The sequence below is a fragment of the Pleurodeles waltl genome, chromosome 6 (assembly GCF_031143425.1).
Source record: "Pleurodeles waltl isolate 20211129_DDA chromosome 6, aPleWal1.hap1.20221129, whole genome shotgun sequence".
Classification (NCBI taxonomy): Eukaryota; Metazoa; Chordata; class Amphibia; order Caudata; family Salamandridae; genus Pleurodeles; species Pleurodeles waltl.
Window position 1 is genome coordinate 1,397,187,322 of NC_090445.1, and position 12,821 is coordinate 1,397,200,142.

Below are 12,821 nucleotides of genomic sequence, written 5' to 3' on the forward strand. Positions count from 1 at the left end.
TGTGGCTTTGCTCTCCCCAGGATGGCCCAGTGGGCAGGCCACCCACTGTATGGACTGTATGGACTGTGGCTTTGCTCTCCCCAGGATGGCCCAGTGGGCAGGCCACCCACTGTATGGACTGTATGGACTGTGGCTTTGCTCTCCCCAGGATGGCCCAGTGGGCAGGCCACCCACTGTATGGACTGTATGGACTGTGGCTTTGCTCTCCCCAGGATGGCCCAGTGGGCAGGCCACCCACTGTATGGACTGTATGGACTGTGGCTTTGCACTCCCCAGGATGGGCCAGTGGTCATGGAGTCCCCTCGTGGATCTGGCGTCGTGTACTCAAGTGGCTGAGGTGCCCCCCCTTCCCTTCCCCCTGAGGTGCCTGTCCTATTTTCTTTCTGATGCCCCTGCAGTGTTCTCTCCGTGGAGTTCTTGTCGTGGGACTGGGCCTTGCCCCTTTGCACAGGACCCCTGTGATCCACGGACAGTGGTTGGACTACATTTAGTAGCTGTATATATTTTGTACATAGTTTATTTATTTATTTGGATTACTGGTGTCCATATTTCAATATATCTGGCCGTTTATGATCTCTTCTTTTGGTCTTTGCATTATTTCGGAGGGGGGTGGTTTGTGGGTTGTGACAGTGATCTGTGGGAATGCATTGATGTGTGTGTTGTAGTGGGTGTGGGTGGGTGGGTGTGTGCCGGTAATCTTTTCCCTCCCCTGTGTCGTAGGTGCAGTACTCACCGATGTCTTCCGCGCCGCCGGGCGTGCTCCTGGTATATGAGGAGGAATAGGAGTGCGGGGATGACCTGTAACTCTGGCTCCATACTGCCGGAATCTCGCGTGGAGTGCGTAGAGGTGAGCGTTTTCCCGTTCGTAGTCTGTTTCCGCCGTGTTCTTATCGGCGGTGCTCCCGCCCCGGAAAAGGTGGCAGATTGGTGGGTCGTAATAGGGTGGGCGGTACTTTGTCTGCCGCCGGGCTGTTGGCGGGAACCGCCGCGCTGTTTGTTTGTACCGCTGTGGCGGTCGGAGTGTTAAGTTGGCGGGCTGTGTTGGCGGTTCCCGCCAGGGTCAGAATGCCATTTTTAATACCGCCGGTCTGTTCGCGGTCCGACCGCCGCCTCTCCGCCGACCGCCAGGGTCAGAATGAGGGCCATAGTGTCAAAAAACGGATCTTGGAACACATGCGTGCCATAACTTCAGCTGATGATCACTACCCAGTAGCAAGGCATTTAAGAGAGAAACATAGTTCTGATTGGACCCAGTTGTCCTATTTTGGTATTGAACATGTCCCTTCATCCCATAGAGGGGGTAATAGGGAATTAATACTGAGGAAGAAAGAATCAAAATACATTTTAGATCTAGAGACCAAGACACCTAAAGGATTGAATCATGGTGAAGAACTGAATACCCATTTGTATGATGAGTAATATACAACCAGAATAGGATAGAATTCGGGTAGTGATGACTATTATTTTTATTTATGAAATGATGAATGTACTATTAGAATGGATTAACTTTTTCTAAATATCAAATAAGAGATGTTTTATCTGCTTTTCTTTTTCTTTTTTAGAATCAATATAGCGTGTATGATATGGCTTTAGCAGTTGATTAGATTGGGGTAGCTATGGTCATTTATTTAATATTTAATATGTGTATATGTCTTTTTCAGATTTATTGGGTCGGCTGAAATTAATGCTGATGTCTACTTGCCACCGCTCTCGTCGTATTGCACGTTATTGGGTGTTGGCAGTGCAGGTTATAAGATAAGAAAATATCATAAGGATTCCTGTTATATTATTGGTCTGGTGTATTAATATTAATTATGTAAAAAGCGATATAGGGGTATTAATATCGTAGCCATTTTGGTTTAGGAATAAATATTTGAATTATACTTTGCATTGTGTGATTATAGTTCACCGTTGGGCCTTTAAGTGATAATATTTTATGATAATATATAATACACTAGCCCGGTGTTCTATTTTGATATTAATCAATTTTACCTTTCGCCTCTATATGACATTTTGGGGGTCATTCTGACCCTGGCGGTAAATACCGCCATGGCGGAAGTTGGCGGTAGCACCGCCAACAGGCTGGCGGTGCTCCGCCGGGCATTCTGACCGCGGCGGTACAGCCGCTGCCAGAAGCGGAAAGCCGGCGGTGTACCGCCGACTATCCGCTGCCCATGGGAATCCGCCATGGGGATTCTGACACCCTATACCGCCATCCTGTTCCTGGCGGTTCGGCCGCCAGGAACAGGATGGCGGTATGGGGTGTCGTGGGGCCCCTGGGGGCCGCTGCAGTGCCCATGCCAATGGCATGGGCACTGCAGGGGCCCCCGTAAGAGGGCCCCACAAAGAATTTCAGTGTCTGCTTTGCAGACACTGAAATTCGCGACGGGTGCAACTGCACCCGTCGCACCTTCCCACTCCGCCGGCTCCATTCTGAGCCGGCTTCCTCGTGGGAAGGGTGTTTCCCGCTGGGCTGGCGGGCGGACTTTCGGCGGTCGCCCGCCAGCCCAGTGGGAAACCCAGAATGACCGCTGCGGTCTTTTGACCGCGGTACGGTCTTCTGGCGGTTCCCGCTACTGCCCGCCAAGCTTAGAATCAGGGCCTTTATCTCTTTACATATTTACTTTATATGGTCACATGGTTGTATAATAATATATTTGTATATTTATATATTTATATATCTATATGTATTTATTTCATTTATAAAATTGACAAATTGTGTGTACTGTTATAATTTCCACAAATCCAGATATAATGTAATGTTATTTAAGGTTGTACTTTTAGGCTCTTATTCTATAACTTGTATCTGTTGTTTGTCTTATTTTTATGTCTATGAATTAATGGTATTTAGTAATGGTTGATTGGTGGTGAATATCACGTGACCAAGGCTGCTGTGTCAGCCGAAACGCGTTGTGCTTTGATTTAACACTGTTTTCACTTGCCCTGAATCCTGAGCGTGCGATTTTTCCTTTTTCCTTTTTGTTTTGGTGAATATATATATACATATATATATATATAAGCTACTGGCGGTCACCAGTAGGTAGTTATAGTTATGACCTAGTTTCCATAAGAAAATCATTTTTTCATTTTGCCAATAACCTTGGCGGCACTTGACACATCTTCACAAAGTTTTCCAAACTTATACCTCAGTGAGTTAGCTGCTGCCTTGAATATTTCGGGATGATTCATCTAGCGGATGACATTTGATTGTCTGCCAACACTTCAACAAGGAAGTGTTGGCAGCCATCTTGGGACTCAGGTTCAGATGAGTCCCTGAAAAAAAGTTTAAAGAAATGAAAAGGGGCCAGGGTAGGGACACCCTGACCCCTTTAGCCAAGGCTAAAAAGCATCTGTTAACTTAAACGTTGGAAAAATCCACAGATCCAGATCTGTGGATCTTTCCGCCATTTTTAAAAAAAGGGTGGATTCCTGCCCTTTTCTTTTAATTAAACCCTGGTGGGCCAGATCTCGGGGCGTTATGGGTTTTAAAAAGGAGGGGGTGTATGGGGTCCACGTCCTGGGCTTCTATCGGAATCAGAAATAATAATGTGGAGGGGTGCACAGCTCTTCGCATCCTAGAGACTGCCACGTTCCCATGGCAAAGCAATGTTTTAATCTGGGGAGGCAATATTCCCCCCGTAGCCCTCGGGACCGCCACCTCCATGGGGCTCAAAAGGAAGAAAGATGTAGGTCTGTTGCAGATCATCGGCCCAGGGGACCACCACCTCCCCAGGGCAAATGCAATGTTGGAGGGGGGCCGAGGGGACCTCCACCCCCCCAGGGCTGGCTCCTGTTATGCCCTGGGTGCCCCCGCATGGGACATAGCTGTTTGCTTTTACTTAGTGGGAGCAGAGCAGACAGCTCCCATTAAGCAAAATCAAACACAACTTTGCTTTCCACAAGCAGGAGCTGTCAACCAGATCCTGCCTGCAGAAAGCAGAGTTTTCATCCATTTCCCTGCATGCAAATATGCGTGCAGTGAAATAGATGAAAATAGGGCTTCCACAAGCAGGGAGCTGCTATTTCAAACAGCTCCCTGCTTGCAGGAGCAATGCCGGCTCTCACCGGACGTGGGGAGCTGGCTAGGACCGTGGGGCCTTGAGGCTCCTTTCCGTGGTACTATCATTCTCTCTCTCTCTCTCTTTCTCTCTCTCTCTCTCTCTCTCTCTCTCTCTCTCTCTCTCTCTCTCTCTCTCTCTCTCACTTCCATCCCATGAAGGGATAGAAGAGAGAGATTGTTATTGTAATGATCTCTCCATGCAATAACTTCAAAGTGTCACACTGTCAACATGTTTGGTTCAAATGGTATAGTTACATTTTGATGAACAACAGACCAGGGACACTTCTGGCCCAATAGTAAAGCTCTTGGACTGTTACTCAGTACTTTGAAAGTTCAACTGCTAGTATCACATGGCAGTGTGTCTGCTTATTTTCAAGTGTTTTGCCTCTTAAACATGTCTACTAATGGAACATTGATGTCCTTTTCCCATCAAAATCTGTGGGTTAAATATCATAGGGAAGTCTGGGCATATGCACTCAGCAGTCATGTCTAGCCTAGTAGTTAAGGTCTCAGACCCTCACAGTGAAAGTTGCGGGTTCTAATCAAGGTATGTCTGTGGTTATTTTCTTGTTCTAGTTTCTTTTCAACTACAAATATTTAAGATGCATACTGAATGGTGATATCACTCTTTTTAATTGACAAATACAGTTTTTTAAAATTTGTCTGGAAATATCTCATTCTAAGTATGTCATTCTTCAAACCCCAAAAACTCTCTATCTTTCTCCCTCTCACTCTCACCAAAAGCCGTGCATGGCACAGAGTTTGGTGGTTATAGGGGTTTGGCTGCAGGGCCTTGCAGCCAAAAGCTGTGAATGTGTGGGGGTGGGTGATTATAGGGGTTGGGGGCGGGGCCTGGCTAATCCCTGGATGTGCGCAGCGCAGGTTTGGGTGGTTATAGGGGCGTGGCTGCAGGGCATGGTGGTTGGATTAACGTATAGTAATTAAAATTACTTTCTGTTACAAAAACCATAGAAATTCACTGAAAAAAACAAAGGTTACAGGGACATTATAGTTAATTTCTGAATTTAATCGCACAAAATCACGCCCTCAGGTAACTATACCTTGGTTTCTCACCATGTACTGCTTATTACCCCCACAAATTACAGCACCCATGAAATCTTTGATAACTTCAGTGATAATGTCACTGTTACATCTGCAGTAAAATTATTGATCAGATAACTAACTGTGCATGGTGGGCCACGTTATAGTTACTTTATAGCGCAAGTTATAGTTACTTGAAATAACTCTACCTATAACTGCTGAATTTCGATGGTTTTGTGCGAGTAAATTCAGAACATAACTATAATGTCCCTGAAACCTTTGGTTTTTTTTAAGTGTGTGTGTGTATATATATATATATATATATATATATATATTTTTTTTTTTTAAATTTTTTTTTTTTCACTAAAAACCACAAAGGTTACAGGGACGCTATAGTTAGTAAATGGAAAAAAATAATATAGAAATTCACTTAAAAAACCAAAGGTGACAGAGACGTTATAGTTAGGATCACATTTTAAACGTACAAAACCATAGAAATTCACCAGTTATAGTTTAGATTCAGCCCCGCACAAAAACATATAAAGTAAATAATGATCTCCTCGGGCCCACCCACCTTCATGAGGGCTGACCCTAACCCCCACAAACCTGATGTGGATCGCAGAGCGATTGCGATCCACGGACCGGAAACCTTTTCAGGAACTGATATTTTCCAATTTCAAAGGAGGCCTCCCTGAAAGCTGGGGAGGCCGTTTTCAGCCTGTTTTCACCATCAGATTCAAACCCAGCCTTACCTGCTGCTTTCTCAGCTCTGATGGGGAAAACTATGATGTTAACACACCTCATGACATGCTGATGTCACAGAAGGGCAGAGGGGGTCTGGGAGAGACGTGGGCCAAGCCGTGTGCATGGGGTGTTCTGATTAACATATTGTAATGAAAATTACTTTACGTTAAAAAAAGCATAGAAATTCACTGAAAAAAATAAAGGTTACAGGGATGTTATAGCGAGGTAACAGATATTACTGCACTAATGACAACTTCCATAACATCATTAAAAATATAATTGAAACATTAGCAGTCAAATTCTCAAACAAAAAACTCTGCATGGTGGGGGTGGAAATTATAGTTACTTGAAATAACTCTAACTGCTGAATTTCTCTGGTTTCGTGAGAGCAACTTCAGAACGTACCTGTAATGTCCCTGTAACCTTTGTTTTTTTCAGTGACTATATGTATATATAGTAACTGAAAAAAAAACAAAGGTTACAGGAACGCTATAGTTAGGAAACTGAATTTTAGGAAAACATAGAAATCAACTTAAAGAAACAAAGGTTAGATAGACATTATAGTTAGGCTCACATTTCAAATGTACAAAACCGTAGAAATTCACCAGGTATAGTTAGAGTTATCCCTAATAACTACAAATTGTGCCCTAAGGTCACTGTAACTCACGCTCTTCCCCTGCACTACCTATTACTCACAAATTACAGCACTTATGACATCTTTGATAACATCATTAATAATATCAATGTCATATTTGCAGTAAAAAATTTCACACAAGAAACTGTGCACAGTGGGGGAGGTGAGTTATAGTTACCTTATGGCACAAGTTATAATTACTTGAGATAACTCTAACAGGTGAAATTCTATGGTTTTGTACATTTAAAGTGTGAGTCTAACTGTAACTGGGAAAGTGAAGTGTTTGCTTTTGCTTGGCAGGAGCTGTTAGCCCCCGCCAAGCAAAAGCAAACAGCTACCTCCCAAGGGTGGATACCTCAGAGGTAGCAGGAGCTGGCCCAGGGGGCTGGCGATCCCCAGGGCCATATATGGCTCCAGGAGGAGGGCCGTGCGCCCCCCATCCATAGTTTAAATTTTGCCCTGGGGAGGTGGTGGTACCTGTGGCCCGGGGTCCCCACAGATCCCTCCTAAATTAATTTTGTAGCCATGGGGTGGTGGCAATCTCCAGGGTCTGGGGGGTCCACATGACCCCCCCTATTATTTATTAAATATGTTGCCCTGGGGAGGTGGTGGTCTTTGGGGTGTGGAGAGCCGCACACACCTGCATACTTATTATACAAAGCCCTCTGGAGGTGGAGGTCCCTGAGTCCCAGGGGGGTCCTTGGGACACCAGCTATTAATTATATAGTATGTTGCCCCTGGGAGTTAGTGGTCCCCGGAGCACAGTAGGGTCAGCAGGACCCCCTTATATTATTTTATGTTTATATGTGGGACGTTGGTTGTCCCTAGGGCGGTTGGGTCCGTGCAGCCTCCTGCATACTTTTTATACAATGCCCCAGGGAGGTTGTGTCTAAAATATGTATATTTATATATATATATATATATATATATATATATATATATATATATATATATATTTATATACAGAGAGAGAGAAAGAGAGAGACAAAACATGCACCTTCCATTAAACTTTTGGATCACAAACAGGCTTTGGAGTGCGAGTCCCTTGTTTTCCTGAGAAGGTGCATATATTTCATTTATTATTGCCCGTGACAACGACCACAAACTTGCACCAACCCCTGCTATTTTCACGTGGGGGGATGTAGCCAGCACACGTTCGGATTTGCGACTGTAGGAGGTAGTTATAGCTAGGACCTAGTTTCCATAGAAAAATCATTTTTTGACTTTACTATATTTTTGGCAGCAGCTCGCCCCCCACGTCCGCAGCACCAACCTGCTGTCTCCTGCCTCTGACCCCCACCCACGCTGCTGCTAGCGTGTTCGAGGCCCTCCTCCACCCGCAGGCATCCTCCTGCGCCTCATCCCTGGTGTCTAGTGGGCTCTAGTAAGCTTCACTTGACCCGTGTGCCGCTTTCCGCCGTCCTGTAAGTGTTTTTCTATATTTTCAGCGCCTTGCCTCCTTGCGCTTCTGCCCCCGTCGTGCCCCTTCTGATTGTGCCACTTTTCGCCGTCCTGTAAGTGCTTTTCTATCGTTTTTTCAAGCGCCTTGCCTCCTGCGCATCTGCCCCCGTTGTGCCCCTTTGATTGCTGTACCCCGATTGTATTTTGTGCCATTAGTGTATTTTTGTGACTGTTTTTCAAATTGTGCCCGACTTTTTGTGCCTTGTTTTTCTTGTTTTCACCCCTTGGGCGCTCCCCCTTGCAGTTCTCTCCCTGCTGCTGCCTCCCTGCGGCCCGCCCCCCTCGCGCCCCCATTCGCCGCTCCCTTCCGCCTCCCAGCTGCTCCTCCCTCCCTCCTCCCTTCTTAATGGCTGGCGCTGCGCGTCGCGAGTGAGCGACCTCTGACCTGCCTTAGGTCTAGAGCTCGCCCCCCACGTCCGCAGCACCAACCTGCTGTCTCCTGCCTCTGACCCCCGCCCACGCTGCTGCTAGCGTGTTCGAGGCCCTCCTCCACCCGCAGGCATCCTCCTGCGCCTCATCCCTGGTGTCTAGTGGGCTCTAGTAAGCTTCACTTGACCCGTGTGCCGCTTTCCGCCGTCCTGTAAGTGTTTTTCTATATTTTCAGCGCCTTGCCTCTTTGCGCTTCTGCCCCCGTCGTGCCCCTTCTGATTGTGCCACTTTTCGCCGTCCTGTAAGTGCTTTTCTATTGTTTTTTCAAGCGCCTTGCCTCCTGCGCATCTGCCCCCGTTGTGCCCCTCTGATTGCTGTACCCCGATTGTATTTTGTGCCATTAGTGTATTTTTGTGACTGTTTTTCAAATTGTGCCCGACTTTTTTGTGCCTTGTTTTTCTTGTTTTCGCCCCTTGGGCGCTCCCCCTTGCAGTTCTCTCCCTGCCGTTGCCTCCCTGCGGGCCCGCCCCCCTCGCGCCCCCATTCGCCGCTCCCTCCCGCCTCCCAGTTGCTCCTCCCTCCCCCCCTCCCTTCTTAATGGCTGGCGCTGCGCGGGCGTGCCGCTGGCGCGCCGGAGGCACGCTAGAGGCAAGCCCGTCTGTGCCCGTCCGCGCCTGGACCGCGCCCAGCGCCACCCCCCCTGGTCCTCGCGCCCCCCGTGCCCCATGCCTTCGGTACTCGACCAGCGAACTCCTCGCCTTCAACCCTGGCCCCTCCACAGAGTGCTTCCAGGCCAGCCCGAAGCACACCAAAGGACCTTTTTCCTGCCGCACCTGCAACTTCACCTGCAACAGAACAACGAAGCCAGCAACAACCAACACAAACCACCTGCACTGCATCCTCCTCAACACACGCTCCGCACGAAAGCACGCCATCGAACTCGGGGACCTGCTTGACAGCACCGCCCCAGACGTAGCCTTCCTGACCGAAACCTGGTGGAACGACTCCTAGGCCCCTGACATCGCCATCGCCATCCCTGACGGCTACAAGATCACCAGAAGAGATCGCACCAACAGAATCGGCGGAGGAATAGCCATCGCCCACAAAGCTACCCTCAAGATCCATACCCACACGGACGACACCCTCAAAACAGCCGAAAACCTCCACTTCCAGATTCACACGGACCCCAACACTACCCTCAGAGGAACCCTCATATACCGTCCTCCAGGACCAAGAGCCCTCTTCAGCGACACCGTCTCCGACCTCGCAAGCATCCACGCCCTCGCCTCTTCAGACTACATCCTCCTGGGAGACCTAAACTTCCACCTGGAGAACAACAATGACGTCAACACCGCATCACTGACCACCAACCTCTCCAACCTCGGACTCCGTCAACTGGTCAACACTCCCACCCACATCGCCGGCCACACCCTTGACCCACTCTTCACTTCAAGCAACCACATCTCTTTCAGCCACACCTCCGAACTCCACTGGACCGACCATCACTGCGTCCATTTCTCCTTCAAGAAAAACACCGAACACCACCGCACCCCTCTGCCGCCTCACCGCCACTGGGGAAAAGTCACCGAAGACCAACTCACCAACACCCTCGCCAAAAACCCACCACCCTACCCCACCGACCCGGACTCCGCCGCCATCAACCTCCAACAATGGATCCTCAACTGCGCCAACATCCTAGCCCCACTCAAGAGACCCACAGCCAACCAAGAAAAGAAAAAACCAGCCTGGTTCACAGACGAACTAACCACCTCCAAACGCACCTGCCAGAAACTCAAGAAAAAATGGATCCTCGAGCGCACACCCGAGAATCTTGCTACCCTCAAAGAAGCCAACTGTAAACACCACCAACTGATCCAACTCGCCAAGCGCTCCCACTTCACAGAACGCCTTAACAACAACGCTCACGACTGCAAGGAACTCTTCAGCATTGTGAAGGAACTCTCCAACCCCAACGCCAACGTCAACGACATCCCTCCATCCCAGAAACTCTGCGACGTTCTCTCCACCTTCTTCTACCAGAAAATCGCAGCCATCCACGACAGCTTCAACACCTCACCTCTGCCAGACCCCACCCCCAACAACTCCTCCCACGCCGACCACATCACCACCTGGACCCAAGTAGACGACGCCAAAACCCTAAAAACCATGAACTCCATCCACTCAGGATCTCCCTCTAACCCCTGCCGACATCACGTTTTCAACAAAGCCGACGTCACCATCGCCCCAATACTCCGCAAGATCATCAACCTTTCCTTCAACACCGCTACCTTCCCGGACAGCTGGAAGCACGCAGAAATCCAACCACTCCTCAAGAAACCTAAGGCTGACCTCAACGATCTCAAAAACTTCCGACCAATCTCCCTCCTCCCTTTCCCAGCGAAAGTCATAGAGAAGATCGTCAACACACAGCTCGCCCACTACCTTGAAGACAACTCCATCCTAGACCCCTCCCAATCCGGGTTCAGACGAAACCACAGCACAGAGACTGCACTCCTCGCCGCCACAGATGACATCAGACTACAAATGGACAACGGCGAAACCTCAGCCCTGATCCTCTTAGACCTATCAGCCGCCTTCGATACAGTCTGCCACCGCACCCTACTAACCCGTCTACACGAAGCCTGCATCCAAGACAAAGCCCTCAACTGGATCTCCTCCTTTCTCTCCGCAGAACCCAGAGGGTCCGACTCTCACCTTTCCACTCCAAAGCCACCAACCTCATCTGCGGCGTCCCCCAAGGCTCCCCACTAAGCCCAACGCTATTCAACGTCTACATGGCCCCCCTCGCACAACTGGCCTGCCAGCACAACCTCAGCATCCTCTCCTACGCCGACGACACCCAGCTCGTCCTCTCCCTGACCAAAGATCCTCACACCGCCAAAGCCAACCTTCATGAGGGACTGAAATCCATCGCCGAATGGATGAGCAACAGCCGCCTAAAACTTAACTCCGACAAGACGGAAGTCCTCATCCTCGGGCGCACCCCCTCGGCCTGGAACGACTCGTGGTGGCCCACCGCCCTGGGCCCTCCACCCACCCCAGCCAATCACGCACGAAATCTCGGCTTCATCCTCGACTCCGCCCTCACCATGTCCAAACAGGTCAACGCAGTCTCATGCTCCTGTTTTAACACCCTCCGTATGCTCCGCTGGATCTTCAAGTGGATTCCAACAGGAACCAGAAAGACGGTAACCCAAGCCCTCGTCAGTAGCAGACTCGACTACGGCAACGCACTCTACACAGGCATCCCAACAAAAGACATCAAACGACTCCAACGCATCCAGAACGCATCCGCCCGCCTGATCCTCAACATACCCCGCCGATGTCACATCTCCCCTCACCTGAGGGACCTCCACTGGCTCCCCATGGACAAGAGGATCACCTTTAAACTCCTCACCCACGCACACAAGGCTCTACACGACACCGGACCCACCTACCTGAACACCAGACTCAACTTCTACGTTCCCTCACGTCAACTACGCTCTGCCAACCTTGCCCTCGCCATCGTCCCCCGAATCCAGCGCAAGACCTCTGCGGCAGATCCTTCTCCTACCTCGCCGCCAAGACCTGGAACGCACTCCCAACCTCACTACGCCAGACCCAGGACCTCCTCACCTTCAGGAGACTCCTCAAGACATGGCTCTTCGAAGGATAGCAGCACCACTGCCCCCCCCACCCCCTCCCTCGCCTCGAAACCCTAACGGGTACATAGCGCGCTTTATAAATTATTGATTGATTGATTGATTGATGAAAAAGGGAGGGGTCAAAAAAGTTGTGTTACCCATGTTAATTCCCATAGGACCTTTAGACCCGACTGCAGCCTGAACCACTGGACGGATTTACACCAGCTTTGGCATAAAGCTGGCTTTTGGTATGCAGATTAAGTTTTCGCTCATTTGGTGTAAATTTGTTCAGTAGTTTTTGAGACATTACAGGAAATCCAAATTTGTATATCTAGGTTTGTGAATAATATGACAGTATTCACAAATTTTCATGAATACCTATGTGAAAAGAAGAGCTGTAACTGGCTGATTAGAACTTGAGGCCGCCATTTTATTTCAAGTGACTCAGTCCCCAGGGGTGAAAATCTTAATTGAATGTGACAAAAGGGGTCAGTGTGGAGGTACCCTGATCCCAGGGGTGTGATATAGGTGTGTTTTAGGGGCAAATTATGGGTTCAAAATAATTTTGCCTCAATATGTGCGAAGTTCGTGAAAAGTTGCGAATGTTCGTGGAGTTTCACAAATTATTCACAAAATATTCCCGAATATAAAAAATGTGGGAAGAGAACCCACAGACTCATTCATACAATAATTAATTCACTTAAGCATGCACTCAGAGGCTCATGCGCCCACTCACACACCCACTCAGACACTGACACACCCGCTCACTGACACACTCAGACCCTCATGCACCCACTCACAGGCCCACTCAGACACTGATGCACAAACTCACAGACCCAGTGAAACACTGATGCACCCATACACAGAC